This window comes from Lepidothrix coronata, unplaced genomic scaffold (assembly GCF_001604755.1).
Source record: "Lepidothrix coronata isolate B3197 unplaced genomic scaffold, Lepidothrix_coronata-1.0 Scaffold65, whole genome shotgun sequence".
Lineage (NCBI taxonomy): Eukaryota > Metazoa > Chordata > Aves > Passeriformes > Pipridae > Lepidothrix > Lepidothrix coronata.
This window is the reverse complement of record NW_016690245.1, coordinates 4827370-4835567: the sequence shown is the minus strand read 5'-3', so window position 1 is coordinate 4835567 and position 8198 is coordinate 4827370.

The following is an 8198-nucleotide window of genomic DNA, read 5'->3' as shown; positions in this document are numbered from 1 at the left end:
CATGCGTGACAGATAAATGACTTTTGACAGAAATCCTATTTAATTTTGCTGTTGTACTCAGTAGTAGCAATTTGCTTAATGGAGCAGTGACGAAGACTGAAGTACTAGTAAAATACACATAATAAAAACTCACTAATAATTATCCAGGTCCAGGTTAGTAAATATTACTGAAGCTGCCCTATTTTGGTGAAGTACAAAACTACAATATTATTGCAGTAAATCATCACTGGAAAACGAAGACTCATTTTTTTCCTGGTCTTTCTTTCCATCAGATCTTTGAAATATTACAGAAGCACAGAATATGCTGAGATGGAAGGGACCCACAAGGATCATCGAATCCAACTCCTGGCCCTGCACACGACCATCCACAGGTCACACCATGTGCCTGAGAATATTGCCCAAGCACTTCTTAAACTCTTGTCAGGTTTGGTGCTGTGACCACTACCCTGGAGAGCCTCTTCCAGCACCCAGCCGCCCTCTGAGTGAAGAATATCTTTCGAATATCCAACCTAAATCTTGCCTGACACAACTTCAGGCCATATCCTCAGGTTCTGTCACTGGTCCCCACAGAGAAGATATCAGTGTCTGCCCCTTGTCTTCCCCCCATGAGGAAGTTGAAGACTGCAATGAGATCTCCCCTCAGTCTCTTCTTCTTCAGGCTGAACAGACCAAGTGACCTCAGCCACTCTGCATACAGCTTCTCCTCAAGGCCCTTCACCATCTTCATTGCCCTCCTTCGGACACTCTCTAAGAACTTAATATCTTCCTTACATTGTGGTGCCCAACACTGTGTACAAAATTCAAGGTGAGTCTGCTCCAGTGCAGAGCAGAGTAGGACAATCCCCTCCCTCGACCAGCTGGCGATGCTTTGCCTGTTGCCTCCCAGGACACGGTTGTCTGTCCTGGTTGCCAGGGCACTTCTGACTCGTATTCAACTTGCCATCAACCAGGACCCCCAGGTCCCTTTCCATGGCACTGCGTTCCAGCCTCTTATTCTCTAGTCTGTATAAACATCCAGAGTTGCCCCTTGCCAGGTGCAGAATCCAGCACTTTCCCTTGTTGAACTTCCTATGGTTGGTGATTGCCCAGTCATCCAATTTATTGAGGTCTCTCTGCAGGGCATTTTGTCCCGAAGAATCCTGTGAGAGATAATATTGAAAGCTTTACTGAAATCCAAAAAGACTACATCAGCTGCCTTCCCTTGATCAATTAGGTGGGTTACCTTGTCATAAAAGGAAATCAGGTTTCATAAGCAGGACTTTACTCTCATGAAGCCATGCTAGCTATGACCAGTGACTGTGTTATCTTTCAGGTGTTTTTCAATACCTCCTACAATACTCTTCTCCTAAACTTTACTGGGCACTGAAGTGAAACTGACAGACCTGTAGTTTCCAGGGTTCTCCTTCTTGCCCTTCTTGAAAATGAGGACAACGTTTGTCAGCTTCCAGTCAGCTGGGACCTCTCTGGATTCCCAAGACCGCTGAAAAATCATTGAGAGAGAATTTGCTATGACATCAGCTAGCTCTTTGAGGATTGTGGGATGAATCCCATCAGGCCCCATAGATTTGTAGGGATCCAGCTGTAGCAGCAGATCCTGAACAATTTCAGGGTCAACTGGGGGTTGATCATTCTCACAGTCATAGTCCTCCAGCTCAGGACACTGAGACCCCCTTGGTCCATAATCTCTGTTGAAGACAGAGACAAAGAAAGCATTAAACACCTCTGCCTTGTCTCTGTCTGTGAGGTGACCATCTTCATCCTATAACAGGGCAATAGTATTTCTGTACTGCTTATTGCCTTTATTATATATTTGAAAAACCTCTTTTTGTTGTCCCCCATATTTCTGGCCAATTTCAACTCCAGCTGAGCTATGGCTGCACAGATTTTCTCTCTACAGTTGTGTATTAGGGAGGGTTGAGACTATACTGAATCTTTGTGCAAGTTTCGAGCTGGCTTCCCGCCAAGCCCCTGAAACCCGACAACAAGGACCCGTCTCCCAGAAGGAGAAGAGAAAAGAAAGAACCCAAACAGCCAAAGCTATAGCAAATATATATATATATATATATATTTTACATATGAGACAGATACACAAAAGGGGAATACCACACACCGGGGGGGGGGGGGAAAGGAGAAGGACAAAAAGGGGCAAGGACCGAACAAGTCAACCAGCCAACCAAAGGCAAGCTAGCAAAAATCTCACCACTTCCCTTCGAACAGGCAGGATGGCTAGACACGGCCCAAGGCTCTCCCCTCACGCGTGGCAGATAACGGCAGTCACTGTAGGCCTCGGCTCCAGATAAGCCAGACTGAAACAGGGACCCGCCGTTCTCGAACCTCGCCGGAAAGGAAGAGAGCGAGGTCCCTCCTGCTGACCTTATTTATACCTCAAGTTACGTAAAGGGATAGCATGGAATACTTCCGTGATCACCTTCCTAGTTCCTTCCTGGTCACAAGCCGGTCTCCAGGGAGGCCCAGAGTGAAACTACCACAGTCTTGAAAACCATGACACCGTTGCAAGCTCAACAAAACTGATATTTATTACCAAGGGGTGGCCAACAAAATGAACAAACCCAAAAGAGAGGAAGGAGGAGAGAAATAAGCCCTTGGCACGACCTCCCCAGTTACCCAGCTGTTGCCCATAAAGTTATCTTACTGACCTAGCATGCCTATCATTACCCATAGCAGAAGCTGCATCCTTGGAGAGTCAGTAAGTTCACAGTCAGGTGTCCGTGTCAAAAGGCAACGTTGTCCTTGTTGTGAAGCTTGCTACCCTCCAAGAAAAGAACTATCTGCTTTTATACAGTTAACTGAGTGACCTCAACCTAGGCAGGTGTGGTCAGCACTGCTCAGCCAGAGGCTCTCAGTCCCACCCCCTATTGTGCAAGTGCATCCCTTCAGCGCATGAGTGAGAATTTTGGAATTCCCTGTACACATGCACGGTATGCTTCGGGGGTCTTCCCTAATTGAGTCAGGGGTTGTGACTTCCTCCCCTCTTCTTCGGTTTCTCCTTCAAATGTCCTTGGCAGAAGATGAATCAATCACAGAACACCAATTAATATAGTTTATACAAGAAGCTCTCTCTCCAAGGACAAAGCTACCGTTTTATCAGTGAACTTGGCAGGTAAAGATCAAAACTTTTACAGTTGTCTGGGCCAAACACGGACCAAAAGTATCAGCATAAATTCACCCTGACACAAGTGGCAAGCAGCATCTCTGAATTCTTCCCATGTCACTTGCCCTTGGTTCCACTGGGCATACACTTTCCTTTTTTGTCTTATTTCCAAGAGAAGACCCCTACTCAACCAATCCAGTCTTCTGCCTCACCTGCTTGACTTCTGACACTTGGGAGTTGCCTGCTCCTGTGCCCTTAGGAGGTGATGTTTGAAAAGTGACCAGCACTGAGGGACCCCAGCACCTGCAAAAACATTTTCTCAGGGGACCTTACTTACTAATTCCCTGAGCAGCCTGAAGTCTGCTCTCCTCATGTCCAGAGTTGAGGTTTTGCTGGTACTTTTCCTCCTGTCAGCAGAGACTTTAAACTCAAGAACTTTGTGGTCTCTGTGGCCAAGACGGGCACCAATCTCCACTTCATTCACAAGATTCACTCTGTTGACAAGCAGCAGATCAAGGAGGGCATCTTTCTGAGTTGGCTCCCTTGGAACCTGTTCCATAAAGTACTCATCCAGGTTTTTTAGGAATCTCCTTTCCTGGATTGTACCAGCTATGTGATGCTCCCAGGTAATTTCTGTCAAGTTCCATAAGGACAAAGTCAGTTGACTTGTAAGTGTCCCTTAGTTCCTCAAAGAATAGTTTGTGGGCATCATCATCCTGGCTGGGAGGTCTATAGTAGACTCCCACAATGATGTCTGCTTTATTTATTTGCCCCTTGATTCTCACCGAGAGCTCTCAACTGTGCCTTTGCCAACTGTGAGCTCCATACATTCTAACCCTTCTATTACATACAGTGCCATGACTCTGCCTCTTCTGCCCTGCCTATCCCTCATGAAGAACCTGTAGCCAGTGACAGGTATCATCCCACCAGGTTTCACTTATGCCAGTGATGTCAAATCTCTGTGACTGGGCCAAAGCTTTAAGCTCTTCTTGTTTGTTCCTCATGCTGCATGCATTGGTATAGGAACATTTCAGGTGTAGTACATTGTAGCCAACACCTCTTGAGGCAGATTGAGGGATCCCATGAGTGCTTGTTTCCTCAAATTTTGGCACACCATCCCATCACTCATCACTGGTGAGTCTGGTTTTGTCCTCCCCCCTTCCAAGGTAGTTCTATCAATAAGCCCTGCTAGCTCCTGCTCTAGAACTCTTTTTCCCCTCTGAGACAGGTGCATCCCATCAGATGTCAGTAGACCTGATGTTTAGTAGATCATTCCATGGTCAAAAAACCCCAATTTTTTCCAATTACACCAACGTTGGAGCCACTCATTGGATCTACCTATTCCTACCAATATTATTTCTTGTTACTGGAAGAATCAAGGAAATCCTTACCTGTGCTTCTGATCCCTCTACCAATTGTCCCAGGGCCATGAAGTCTCTTTTGAAGTCTCTCTTGGACTTCTCTTTGTTATTTTGTCGCTGCTGGTTTGAACAACCAATGGTGGATAGTAATCCGAGGGCCTTACTACACTGGACAGTTTTTATCGGAGTCCCTGGCAGACAGAAGACTTCCCTGTGAGTTGGGCCCAGTCTGCATATTGGGCCCCTCGTTCCCCTTAGAAGGGAGTCTCCTATTACAACTACCCTTCTTTACCTCTTGATAGAGGAGGTGTTATACAGGGCACAAGTGATGTGTTTTAGGAGGTCCCAGAAGGACTACCCCAGAAGGACCTTCTCCCACCTTATCAGTTGTCTGGCCTTCTAGTTCCAGAGCCTTATACCTGTTGTAGAAGGTGCCTGTCCTACATGTCAGATTCTAAGAAGGAGGAGGAATCTTCCTTCTGCTACGTGCAGTGATCTGCTTCCAGCCTTTATCTTTAACAGACCCTTTACTAATAGTCCTTTGACTAATTCTGCAAAATAACTGTTTGTCGGCCCCAGTCCTGTGAAGAGACATCAGGCACTCCTGGCAACCTGTGACCTGGAGAGCTGTGTCTGCCATCAGTGGGTCTGTCTGTCTGGAGGCCTCTGCCACGGCTGGTTCAGTGACTCCCACAGCTCTAAGGGATCGAGCTCTATGACAAGTCACCACCTTAACTGAGGAAGCTTAAACTAATATGCTAATAAGACTGGGGCTGAAAGGATCTCTTTGCTCTATCTTACCAGTTCTGGGTTAGGAAGCTGCTATTTGGGTTCTTCTGGATTCAGGAACCCTCTGTATCACTTGGTCTCACCCCCTGGACTTCCCTTCACTCATGATGACAGAATACCAGGTTTCTAGTGAAATATATCAATGTTATATGTGAGACAGTATTTCTAATTATTGCAACTTTCTTTTTATTAGAGTAACTATGGTTTACATTTCTGATGACATTTATTTATTTTTAATTTAATGAAATATTTTAATATTTTAATTTAATTAAATTTAATAATTTTAAATAAAATTTTCTATCTAGTTCCATGCAAAGTTTTAGCTGAAATGCTAGATTCACTGTAATGAATTCTATTTCTGTCCTCATCATATGGCTATCACACACACTAAGTGTGGCTGGCACTGTTCTCTCCATAATTTGTAAACAAGCTTTCTCAATATAAGCCTTAGTCTGAAAAAAGCAAATTTTCTTTTTACTGAATTTATAGTGACTACCTAAATACATATGAATTTAATGATGCTTTTTACATACAGAGAATAGGATTTTCCAGAAGCTAATGTACAGTAGACAGTATACAGTCATCTTGATTTTTTAAATTGTTATTGGGCTGTCTGCCGATCCTATTTTTTCTCACCATTTCCCTCCATATTACTTTGATATGGAACTCATAATTGCCTATAGTTGGAAACATCTCAGATAAATCATTCAGTGCTATTACCCTTGAAAACTTTCATTTATCCTAAAACACTTTTAATGTCCATTGAGAGCATTAATTAATGCATTGTATCTTCTGTGCAAGTTGCTCTCAGTCTAATATTTTGACCATATAGAGTGAGTATTTCCAGTGTCGCTTGAGATACACTGCTGAATAGCAGTGTATTCTCTTCAGATGCACTAGTATGGGGCTGTATTTTGGATTCCTTATGGAAACTATGTTGATAATACAAAGATGTTTTCCCTACTGCTAAGCAGTGCTTACACAGAGTCAAGAGCTTTTCTAATTCTCTCTGCACCCCATCAGTGAGGAGGCTGTGGATTCACAAAAAGCTGGAAGGGGATACAGTCAGCACAGCTGACCCCAACTGACCGAAGGGATATCCCACCCCACATGGCACCATACTCAGCATATAAATCGGGGGGGGGGGGAGGTTGATGAGGGGCCTCCCAGCTCAGAGACTGACTTGGCATTGGTTGGTTGATATGCACAACTGTTTTCATTTGCATGACTTGTCTTTCTTGGGTTTAATTTTTCTTTGTTATTTTCCTTTTCATTAAAATTTATTAACACTGCTATTATTATGAAATTTATTATTATTATTATTTCAATTATTATACTGGTTTTATCTCAACCCATGAGTTCTTTCACCTTTACCATTCAATTCTTTTCCCCATTCCACCAGGTGGGGCGAGTGAATGCTATGTGAAGCTTGTTGCCAGCTGGGGTTAAACCGTGACACCAAACATGCTAAAGGAATAAATCATTCCCATCCCAGATACTCCATCCTTCTTTCTCTGTGTTTTATTCTATTTTCACTTATTCTTGTTCACGAATAAAACCTTCTCCCTCTTTGGTCAATTGCATTGGGTTTCCGTGGGAAGGTTTTGATAGTAGGATGGCTACAAGGACAGCTTCTGTGAGAAGCTGCCAGCAGTTTCCCCTGTGTCCAACAAAACCAATACCAGCTGGCTCCAAGATGAACCCACTGCTGGCCAAGGCTGAGCCCATCAGCAATGGTGGTAGCACCTCTGGGATAACGTAGCTAAGAATGAGGAAAAAAACCCTACACAACAAAAACAACAGAGAGAGAAGTGAGAATATGTAAGAGAAACAGTCCTGCAGACATCAAGATCAGTGCAAAAGAAGGGGAGCAGGTGTTTCAGGTGCTGGAACAGAGTCCGCTGCATCTCATGGTGCAGACCACAGTGAGGCAGCTGTGCACCTGCAGCCCATGGAGGTCCGTGGTAGAGCAGAGATCCACCTACAGCCCATGGAAGACCGCATGGAGAGAGCAGGTGGATGCTCAAAGGGGGTTGTGACCCTGAGGGAAGCCCATACTGGAGCAGACTTCTAGTAGGACCAGTGTCCCTGTGGCAGCTTTGCTGGCAGGACTTGTGACCCCGTGAGGGAACCTTGTTAGAGCAGTCTGTTCCTGAAAGACTGCACTCCATGTGAGGGACCCATAATGAAGCAGGGAAGGAATGTGAGGAGTCTCCCTCCTTAGGAGGAAGAAGTGGCAGACACATTGTGTGATAAACTGACCAAAAGCTCCTGTCCCTATCTTCCTCTGCTGCTGGTGGCAGAGGGGAGGTAGAGAAAATAGAGAGTGAAGTTCAGCTGGGGAAGAAGGGAGGGATGGAGGGAAGGTGTTTTAAGATTTGGTTTAATTTCTCATTAGCCCACTTTGATTTGATTAGCTATAAATGAAATTAATTTCTCCAACTGAGACTGTTTTGGCCATGATGGTAGCTGGTGAGTGATCTCTCCCTGCCCTTATGTCAACCCAAAAACCTTTCCTCTCCCCTACCCAGCTGAGGAGGGGAGTGACAGACAGGCTTTGGTGGGTAGCTGGCAATCAGCCAGGGTCTACCCACCGCAGAAATACACACAGAGAAAGCACTGACTAAAATCACCAAGAGTTTGTCAGTAGATTCCATGTTTTGATTGTCTTGTCAAAGTACTCAGATTAAAACCAAACACCTTCCATACATACATCATTTCAGTAGCATTTTTGTCACACTTATCTGCGTGTTTATGCCAGCAGCTTTTGTGCTTGGTTGTAGACTGAAGCTAAATTTAGAGAAGGAGATAGAAGTCTTACATGTAGTAAATTCCAGAAGTGGTGGGAAAGTTGGGCTGTTCAACCTGGAGAAGATTGGATGGAGACCTCACAGCAACCTTCCAGTATCTGAAAGGGGCCTCCAGGGAAGCCGGAG